The 7,301-nt window shown below is 46.2% G+C and overlaps 1 long non-coding RNA gene across 1 annotated transcript; it reads right to left on the bottom strand.

The window, feature by feature from the left end:
* Positions 1-1,484: 1,484 nt before the first annotated feature.
* Positions 1,485-6,207, bottom strand: LOC130192815 (uncharacterized). The gene is made up of 2 exons (XR_008831453.1): positions 6,162-6,207; positions 1,485-1,970 (listed from the first exon to the last, which is right to left on the bottom strand). It is a non-coding gene; the product is annotated as an uncharacterized LOC130192815 (long non-coding RNA).
* Between the last annotated feature and the right edge of the window lie 1,094 nt (positions 6,208-7,301).

Raw genomic sequence — 7,301 nt, 5'->3', positions numbered from 1 at the left:
GCTCGTTTCACAGGTTTCCTCGGACTGCGGTTGCACCCGAACCCTGACCCCACGGTCATCCTCTTCCCGTCGTACTCAAATCACGAGTAACTTCCTCCTTCCTCGCACCCCTCCTCCTATCCCAGTTGAACGGCGAGGATAACGTCTTCCTTCCTCAACCCGCACACCAACTACTAACCACGCTCGATTCTGTCTTCGACTTTCTCGCTCCACAGGTTTCATGGATACACGCAAAACACCCGCTACCTACACTCCAGCCTTATCGCTTTCATAATTGCACCCTACTAACCTTGCCTGAACCGTCGCCTGTTTGCCGATCTGCCTTGCCACACAGGTCTTCAAGGATCCTGCTCACACCACTACAAAGGCCTCTACCTTCCTCACCCCACTACATTATTCTTACCATCCGACCCTGCGCTATCAGTAGTCTTATCGTCATCAGTCTCTGACTGTCCCAATAACAGGAATGTTTTCATCATACGCATCTATAGTACATAGTAATCTCGTGTCGTGTCAGAAAGAGACATCCACTCTTTTGGGGCTCTGCATCAGCCTCAACCCACAAACACATAGCGGCGCAGCGGGGCTCCATAAAGACGAACCAACTGCACACGAAACAGTCTGCCTCCCACTTTCAGTCCCAACACCCACTCGCACAGCTCAGGCTAGCGCTTTCGCTGCACAGCCAAGTATTAGATCGATTGATCTCCTCCTTTTCCGGCCTCTCGCATCCTCAGTTTACCGCCACGCACGCCGACATCTCCGCCCACGCCCGACACACATCATCCTAACCTAAACTCTGCAAGAGCAACAACCTTGTCTGCCTCAACTCAGATGCTGGCCACGGTCCTCCTCACTGTCCTCTCCCGATACCGCTCCTATCTAACACTCGTAACGCAGGCATGCACGCTTTCCATTAAGCCATCTTTTGGGACTCTGCACCGCTAGAGCTTCAGAAGAGACAACCCCACCCACGAGTCTCAACCCCCGCGTTCCTCTAACCACCAGACGTCAGCAGTCTCCAATAGCACCCTCCAACCCGCTCTTCACGACCCTTCTCGTTCCAGACATAATCAACCCTTCATTCATTTATTTCACAATAAACTAACTGTAAACATGTATCACTGCTGGCGTTTTCCGTAGTGAAAGGAGGTTTTACAGAACATAGTTCGGGGAGACCAGGACCACGCCTCATTCAGCCAATCATTCGAGCCGACGGTACTTAAACACGTCACACCTATTCACGCCCTCTTCGTCTCAGCGGCGACATCCCTCCCTCCCAACCCCGTTCTTGTCTTCCCATTTCTCTACTACAGGACTACGGGAACAACGGGGGACTCTGCACCGCTAGAGCTTCAGAAGAGACAACCCCCACCCACGAGTCTCAACCCCCGCCATTCCCTCTAACCACCAGACGTCAGCAGTCTCCAATAGCACCCCTCCAACCCGCTCTTCACGACCCTTCTCGTTCCAGACATAATTCAATTCAATTCAGTTTATTTGTATAGCCCAATTTCACAAATTACAAATTTGTCTCGGAGTGCTTTACAATCTGTACACATAGACATCCCTGCCCCAAAACCTCACATCGGACCAGGAAAAACTCCCAAATAACCCTTCAGGGGGAAAAAAAGGGAAGAAACCTGGAGGAGAGCAACAGAGGAGGATCCCTCTCCTAGGATGGACAGATGCAATAGATGTAATGTGTACAGAAGGACAGATTTAGAGTTAAAATACATTCAATGAATATGACAGAGTGTATGAATAGTTCATAGTAGGCATATTCCACGATGGAGACCTCCACGATCCATCAGGCAGATGGCGGTGGGGAGGAGGAGTGGGCGGAGTCTCAACAGGACAGTGGCGTAGTCATGAGCAGGAATTCCACGACCCAGGCGATCCATCAGGCAGATAGGATCTATGCCGTCTCATAGGGTCCGATGACCCCATGAGACGTAAAGTCAAAAGGACTTCGGGAGAAAGCAGAGTTAGTAACGTGTGATTGAGAGATGAAAATGCATCCTTAAGGAGAGAAAAAAGAGGAGATAGGTACTCAGTGCATCCTAAAACGTCCCCGGCAGCTATAAGCCTATAGCAGCATATCAAGGGGCTGGACCAGGGCAAACCTGATTCAGCCCTAACTATAAGCTCTGTCAAGAGGAAGGTCTTAAGTCTACTCTTAAGCGAGGTGACTGTGTCTGCCTCCCGGACTGAAATTGGAAGCTGGTTCCATAAAGAGGAGCTTGATAACTAAAGGCTCTGGCTCCCATTCTACTTTTAAGACTCTAGGAACTACAAGTAGTCCCGCATTTAGTGAGCGTAGCTCTCTAGTGGGGCAATATGGTGCGACAAGCTCCTTAAGATATGATGGAGCATCACCAATCAAGGCTTTGTAGGTTAAGAGAAGAATTTTAAAAGTGATTCTTGATTTTACTGGGAGCCAGTGCAGAGCAGCTAGTGCAGGAGTGATGTGATCTCTTTTCTTAGTTTTAGTGAGAACACGAGCTGCAGCATTCTGGATCAACTGGAGGGACCTAAGAGATTTATTAGAGCAGCCTGCTAATAAGGAGTTGCAGTAATCCAGTCTCAAGAACAGCGTGAACCAATTTTTCTGCATCTTTTGAGACAAGATGTGCCTGATTTTTGAAATATTACGTAGATGAAAGAATGCAGTCCTTGAGATTTGCTTTACGTGGGAGTTAAAGGACAAGTCCCGATCAAAGATAACGCCAAGATTCTTTACAGTGGTGTTGGATGCCAGGGCAATGCCGTCTACAGAATCCACATCACCAGATAATTGATCTCTGAGGTGCTCAGGGCCGATTAAAATTACTTCGGTTTTGTCTGAGTTTAACATCAAGAAGTTGCAGGTCATCCATGTTTTATGTCTTTAAGACATGCTTGAATTTTACAGAGTTGGTTGCTCTCCTCTGGTTTTATCGATAAATATAGTTGAGTGTCATCTGCATAACAATGAAAGTTTATGGAGTGTTTCCTGATAATATTGCCCAAAGGAAGCATGTATAAGGTAAATAAAATTGGTCCAAGCACAGAACCTTGTGGAACTCCGTGATTAACGTTGGTGGTTATGGGCGTCATCGTTTACAAATACAAACTGAGATCGATCTGATAAATAGGATTTAAACCAAATTAGTGCTGTGCCTGAAATGCCAATCGACTGCTCCAGTCTCTGTAACAGGATGTCATGGTCAATGGTGTCGAATGCAGCACTAAGGTCTAACAAGACCAGGACAGAGAGGTGTCCTTTATCTGCTGCCATTAAGAGGTCATTTGTAATTTTCACCAGTGCCGTCTCGGTGCTGTGGTGTTTTCTAAATCCTGATTGAAATTTCTCAAATAAACTATTATGATGTAGAAAGTCGCACAACTGATTTGCGACCACTTTCTCAAGGATCTTGGAGAGGAAGTTGAGGATAGAGATCGGTCTGTAGTTAGCCAATACCTCTGGATCCAGAGTGGGCTTCTTCAGGAGAGGTTTAATAACAGCCACCTTGAAGGAGTGTGGTACGTGGCCTGTTAGCAGAGACACATTGATAATATCTAATAGAGCCGCAGCCAATTAAAGGCAAAGCCCCCGTCGGGAGCTTTTTTAAGCCCCTCGTGGGATGGGGTCCAAGAGACAGGTAGATTTGTTCGAAGTAGAAACCGTTGAAAATAATTGGTCACGGTTGATAGGAGAAAATCCCTCCAAATATACACCAGGGCATACAGCGGTTTCCAAGGCCATTCCACTTGAGAACAGATTGGCACTGGTTATGGGCAAGAGATTATTAATCTTGTCCCTAATAGTTAAAATCTTTTCATTAAAGAAGTTCATAAAGTCATTACCACTAAGGTTTATAGGAATGCTCGGCTCCACAGAGCTGTGACTCTCTGTCAGCCTGGCTACAGTGCTGAAGAGAAACCTGGGGTTGTTTTAATATTTTTCTATTATTGATGAGTAATAGGCTGCTCTGGCATTACGGAGGGCCTTCTTATATGTTTTAAGACTATCTCGCCAAACTAAGCGGGATTCTTCGAGATTAGTTGAGCGCCATTGCGCGTTCAAGCTTTAATGACGTTTGCTTCAGTTTGCGGGTCTGAGGGTTATACCAGGAGCAAACCTCCTCTTCCTCACTGTCTTCTTCTTCAGAGGGCTATCGAGTCCAGTGTCATTCTCAGAGAGCCTATGGCACTGTCAACAAGATGATCAATCTGGGACGGACTAAAGTTAGACCAGGAGTCCTCTGTTATATTGAGGCGTGGTATCGAATCAAATACAGAAGGAATCGCTTTTTATTTAGCCACAGCACTAAAGCTAAATTAGCTACAGCACTATCAGTTAGACATCTAGTGTAGAAACTTGATTGACTAAGTACACTCCGGTAGTATAAATTCAAAAGTTATGAGGTTGTGGTCTGACAGAAGAGGATTCTGTGGGAAGGCGTTCAAATGCTCAATGTCATTATAAGCATAGTAAGAACAAGATCAAGCGTGTGGCCAAAGCTGTGAGTGGGTTTCTGTACTCTCTGACAGAAGCCAATCGAGTCCAACAAGGAGATGAATGCAGCACTAAGGCAATCATTATCAACATCCACATGGATATTAAAATCTCCAACAATAATAACTTTATCGGTTTTAAGAACCAAACTTGATATAAATTCTGAGAATTCAGATATAAACTCTGAATATGGACCTGGTGGGCGGTACAGAATCACAAATCGAATTGGCTGTAGTGTTTTCCAGGTTGGATGTGAAAGACTAAGAACAAGGCTTTCAAATGAGGTGTAGTGTAATTTTGGTTGAGGATTAATTAATAGGCTCGATTCAAAGATGGCTGCTACTCCACCTCCGACCCGGTCACGGTGCCTCGAGGAATGTGAGTATTAATATGACTTGGAGAGTCGATTCATTCAGGCAGACATATTCTTCATGGCTCAGCCAGGTTTCAGTTAGGCAACATAAATCAATGTGATTATCTGATATTAAATCATTCAGTAACACAGCTTTAGATGACAGAGATCGAATATTTAGGAGACCACATTTAATAGACCTATTTTGTTGCACTGCTGAAATAATTGTGTTAACTTGTATAAGGTTATTGTGTACGACTCCTCTTCTGCTTACTTTTGATTTATTTAATTGAAGTGCACGTGGGACAGACACAGTCTCTACTCTAAAGTCAAGGGTGGGTAACTGCTCGAATGGAAGAGCAGAGAAGGGTGTTAAACTACAACTCTGCTCCCGGTTCCTGATCTGAACCCTGGGTTGTCATAGATTAAGTCCGTGATCAACTTGGTCATATTCGCAGAAATGAGAGGCGCTCCGTCCAACGTGGGATGAATGCCGTCTCTCCTCATCAGATCAGGTTTTCCCCAGAAAGTCTTCCAGTTGTCTACGCCACACATTATTCGCTGGGCCACCCACCTCGACAGCAGCGTGAAAAAGGCGACATCGGCTATACAATTCGTCTGTCTGCAAATTTGGGAGAGGGCCAGAGAAAATCGGTGTCCGACAAGGGCTTGGCATAAGCACACAGCGGTTGCACATTAATTTTAGTGAGTGTCCGAGCGCGGGCTCGGAGCCATTACACGGCGTGTATTACAATCTGACTGTATCTCCGCTTATCCTTAGCCAGCAGCTTCAAACAAGACTCCACGTCGCCGCTCTGGCCCGGGAGGCACACAGGGCACCACGACTCTGGTCCGTTAACCCGCTATTTTCACGTTCCTGACTATAGAGCTCCCGATAACCAGGGTGTGTTCCCAGCGGGTGTGTCGCTGAGCAGGAAAACTGTGGAAAACGTGAAGTGGTTGGTGCCTGACAGGGCTCTGTGTAGACTTCAGCTAGACTCCTGCGAACAGTTACCCAACCATCCGTGCACGGTTTACCGCCGGGCACAGCTAACAGCTGACTGTAGCTCCTGCGACCACGGGAGACGGGGGAGGGCGGGCTAACTAGCATAGCTGTCTGAGATAGCGCGCCCGTGCATCTAACCCACTTAGACCTGCCTCCAACCTAGCAAATAAACTACACTTGTTGCATGTATCGTTATCATTAAGGGAGGCAGGGGGATAACTATACATGAGACACACTGAGCAAGAGGGAGGAGCGGAGAAGAAGAAGTCATGCTCGCTGTTGAGCTGGCAACCAAAGCTTACCGGAAGAGTGAGATGATGCGTTCAGGAGCAGCTGGGAAAATCCAACAGATCCAATACGAACAGCTGTTATCAGAGTGCATTGAAACCCTTCATTCATTTATTTCACAATAAACTAACTGTAAACATGTATCACTGCTGGCGTGGTTTTCCGTAGTGAAGTTTCTTTTTCAAGCTTTAAATATCCCATCACACAATCTGGCTTCTGTAAAGACAGTACTGTGTTGCATATTTTTGAAGATCTGTCTCTGGAGGAGTTTGAGTTTTGGATTTTCCTTTTCATTTCTAAATTTGTTTGTTTTGAGGTTATTTATTCGCGTGTCATGCTTTTATTTTGTAAGCTCACTCTTCCCTTGTGTCCAGTCTAGTTTTACTTCCTTGCCTTTTTATGTTTTTTCCCCGCCCTTTGCCGATAACCCCGCCCTGTCAGCAGACCTTCTGCTCACTTGTTCGCTAACCCCAGTAGTTACTACGTATATACAGCACAGTGTCTTTGTTATTTGTCTTAATTTATGTTCAGAGTTCTCTACCGGTTGTCCTTGCCACCATCTATGTTGGATTCAAGCTGGTAAGTGTTTTCAAAAGAAATCACTGCTTTGTTTCTGCAGCCTTCTCCTCTTTGTCTACATGTGGGTCCACCCTCGGCTGCCCGTGACAGTACCAAGCGACCAATTATGAACCTAGCAAGTTTTTTGAGGATGACCTTTGTGACTGCTATTTTTCAGAAGCTGGAATGCACAGAGGTGTTCCACTATGACCCATGTCTAAGTAGTTGTTTACATTGGTGGCTTTTGGGCTTAATCAACACCTCTGACCCCTTGCCCGTCTCCCAGTTGGCTAGCCTGCAGCCCAGTTGTCTTGCATCCAGTCTGCTATAGCACCCAGCTCGCTCACCTAAAACATGTTGGTCCTCAGCATAACCTGAGTTTGCTGTCAGAAGTCCCTTGTTATCTCCTTCTTTTCCTCGAGTTTTTAGTCTCCTACTCTCTTGGATGGTTCTTCTTTCGTCCTTTGTCTGCTTTGTTTGAGGTCTCAGTTTGTAAGACATTCTTCCATTAAATCATTCAACTGGCACTAACTGCCTACCTGGTCTGCACTCGGGTCCTTCCCCCGCTGCCGGCTCTTCGGTTGTGACAGAACGCA

This window comes from Pseudoliparis swirei, chromosome 4, assembly GCF_029220125.1.
Source record: "Pseudoliparis swirei isolate HS2019 ecotype Mariana Trench chromosome 4, NWPU_hadal_v1, whole genome shotgun sequence".
Lineage (NCBI taxonomy): Eukaryota > Metazoa > Chordata > Actinopteri > Perciformes > Liparidae > Pseudoliparis > Pseudoliparis swirei.
Note: the sequence above shows the minus strand (reverse complement) of the source record. Positions and strands in the feature narration are given on the sequence as shown.